The following is a 3,595-nucleotide window of genomic DNA, read 5'->3' on the forward strand; positions in this document are numbered from 1 at the left end:
TTATTCTCGTTTCTCTCAAATACTTGTGTCAAAAAAAGAGGATCAAGAAAAGACAACTTTTACTTTCCCTTTTTGTACCTTTGCTTATAGACGCATGCCTTTTGGTTTATGTAATGCACCTGCTACCTTTCAAAGATGTATGACCGCTATATTCTCTGGCTTTTGTGAAAATATTGTTGAGGTTTTCATGGATGATTTCTCCATTTACGGAACTTCTTTTGATGATTGCTTAAGCAACCTTGATCGAGTTTTGTGGACATGTGAAGAAACTAATCTTGTCTTGAATTGGGAGAAGTGCCACTTGATGGTTAATGAAGGTATTGTCTTGGGGCATAAAATTTCTGAAAGAGGTATCGAAGTTGATAAAGCTAAAGTTGATGCTATTGAAAAGATGTCGTGTCCCAAGGACATTAAAGGTATAAGAAGTTTCCTTGGTCATGCCGGTTTTTATAGGAGTTTCATTAAGGACTTCTCCAAAATTTCCAGGCCTCTGACTAATCTCTTACAAAAAGATGTTCCTTTTGTCTTTGATGATGATTGTGTAGAAGCATTTGGAATACTTAAGAAAGCTTTGATTTCTGCACCTATTGTTCAGCCTCCTGATTGGAATTTACCATTTGAAATTATGTGTGATGCTAGTGATTATGCTGTAGGGGCTGTTCTAGGTCAAAGAGTTGATAAGAAATTAAATGCTATCCAATATGCTAGTAAAACTATAGACAATGCTCAAAGAAATTATGCTACTACTGAAAAATAATTTCTAGCAGTTGTGTTTGCTTGTGATAAGTTCAGACCTTATATTGTTGATTCTAAAGTAACTGTTCACACTGATCATGCTGCTATTAAATATCTTATGGAAAAGAAAGATGCTAAACCTAGACTTATTAGATGGGTTCTCTTACTACAAGATTTTGATTTGCATATTATTGATAGAAAGGGAGCTGAGAACCCCGTCATAGACAACTTGTCCAGGTTAGAGAATGTTCTTGATGACCCACTACCTATTGATGATAGCTTTCCTGATGAACAATTAGCTGTGATAAATGCTTCTCGTACTGCTCCATGGTATGCTGATTATGCTAATTATATTGTTTCTAAGTTTATACCACCTAGTTTCACATACCAGCAAAAGAAAAGGTTCTTCTATGATTTAAGACATTACTTCTGGGATGACCCACATCTTTATAAAGGAGTAGATGGTGTTATTAGACGTTGTGTACCTGAGCATGAACATGAACAAATCCTACACAAGTGTCACTCTGAGGCTTATGGAGGAAACCACGCTGGAGATAAACTGCACATAAGGTATTGCAATCTAGTTTTTATTGGCCTACTCTCTTCAAGGATGCCCGTAAGTTTGTCCTGTCCTGTGATGAATGTCAAAGAATTGGTAATATTAGTAGACGTCAAGAAATGCCTATGAATTATTCACTTGTTATTGAACCATTTGATGTTTGGGGCTTTGATTATATGGGACTGTTTCCTTCCTATAATGGGTATACTCATATTTTAGTTGCTGTTGATTACGTTACTAAGTGGGTAGAAGCTATTCCAACTAGTAGTGCTGATCATAACACCTCTATTAAGATGCTTAAAGAAGTTATTTTTTCGAGGTTTGGAGTCCCTAGATACTTAATGATTGATGGTGGTTCACATTTTATTAATGGTGCTTTTCGTAAATTTCTTGCTAAGTATGATGTTAATCATAGAATTGCATCTCCATATCATCCACAGTCTAGTGGTCAAGTAGAATTGAGTAATAGAGAGCTTAAATTAATTTTGCAAAAGAGTATTAATGGATCTAGAAAGAATTGGTCCAAGAAACTTGATGATGCATTATGGGCCTATAGAACTGCATATAAAAATCCTATGGGCATGTCTCCGTATAAAATGATCATTATATAATCTCCTGAAGGTTTTGACCACCGTATCACGCAAATATCTTCTATCTTTGTTTTGACCTATTTTTCTGACAGATCTTGATCGCCATGGCGTCTTCAAGTGCCCCCAAGGGCAAGTTCTTCGAGAAGGGCATCAACCCCTACCTTGCGGAGGTGTTGCAACACCCTCAAACAATTGAGATGCGTGAGGGGTTGCTGCACATCCGCGATGTTGAGGGACCAAGGAGGACCGGAAGCATGGAGACAAGGTTCGAGGCATTGGAGCAACAAGTTTTCAAGTGCTAGGAGATGGTGGAACGTGGACTCGACTCCAATCATATAATGATCATGGAGTTCACCAACAACCACAAGCTGGATGACAAGAACATTGGGGAGGCCATCTTCAAGCTTCACGAGAAAATCGAGCGCCTCCAAGCCCAGATCTATGACCCGCAAAACCAAAACTATGAGTATGAATATAGATTCAAGAGGATGAGTTTGGATGCAAATTTGAGGATCCCGGAGACTCGATCATCCTTCTATATGATGGTGAGCCTATGCCTTGGAAGATGGATGACAAGCCTACATCATCAACAACTCCATCATCACCACCTCTGAGGAAGGAAACATAGACACATGGGTATGGGCACTCCCCTTGGCAACTGCCAAGCTTGGGGGAGTGCCCCGGTATCGTATCACCATCACTTTTATCTTTACCATTTTTCTTAGTTTGATCCTTTTGGTAATATCTTGATCTAGTAGAATAAAGTTTTAGTATGATCTAGTTGTGAGTTTTTCTTTATGTTCCTTCTATATAATCGAGTCCGTGAGCTATATATAATAAAGATTAGTGTTGAGTCAAGGGCTTGATTATTTTGCTATGATCTTGACGGAATAAAATAAAAGAGAAGAAATAAAAAGAAATAAAGATATCATATGGATTTTATGGAGAGTAACGACTTCACATATAAAGAGTATGATGAATAAAAGTTGTTGAGAGTTGACAAACATAGTTTTGGTCATCGTTGCAATTAATAGGAAGTAATAAAGAAAGAGAGGTTTTCACATATAAATATACTATCTTGGACATCTTTTATGATTGTGAGCACTCATTAAAATATAACATGCTAAAGAGTTGATGTTGGACGAGGAAGACAATGTAATGGGTTATGTTTTCTTGCATCTGAGATAAATTATATTGTCATGGATCATCCAAAATGTTGTGCTTGCCTTTCCCTCTCTTGCTAGCCAATTTCTTTGCACCAAGTAGAGATACTACTTGTGCTTCCAAATATCCTTAAACCCAGTTTTTCCATGAGAGTCCACCATATCTACCTATGGATCGAGTAAGATCCTTCAAGTAAGTTGTCATCGTTGCAAGCAATAAAAATTTGCTCTCTAAATATGTATGATTTATTAGTGCGGAGGAAATAAGCTTTATATGATCTTGTGATGTGGAAGAAATAAAAGCGACAGACTGCATAATAAAGGTCCATATCACAAGTGGCAATATAAAGTGACGTTCTTTCGCATTAAGATTTTGTGCATCAAACCATAAAAGCACATGACAACCTCTGCTTCCCTCTGCGAAGGGCCTATCTTTTATTCTTGTCTCATACTTCATGCAAGAGTCACGGTGATCTTCACCTTTCCTTTTTACATTTTATCCATTGGCAAGCACAATGTGTTGGAAAGATCCTGATATATATGACTAA

The sequence above is a fragment of the Triticum urartu genome, chromosome 2A (genome assembly GCF_056163025.1).
Source record: "Triticum urartu cultivar PI428250 chromosome 2A, HENAU_Tu73, whole genome shotgun sequence".
In the NCBI taxonomy this organism is placed as follows: Eukaryota; Viridiplantae; Streptophyta; class Magnoliopsida; order Poales; family Poaceae; genus Triticum; species Triticum urartu.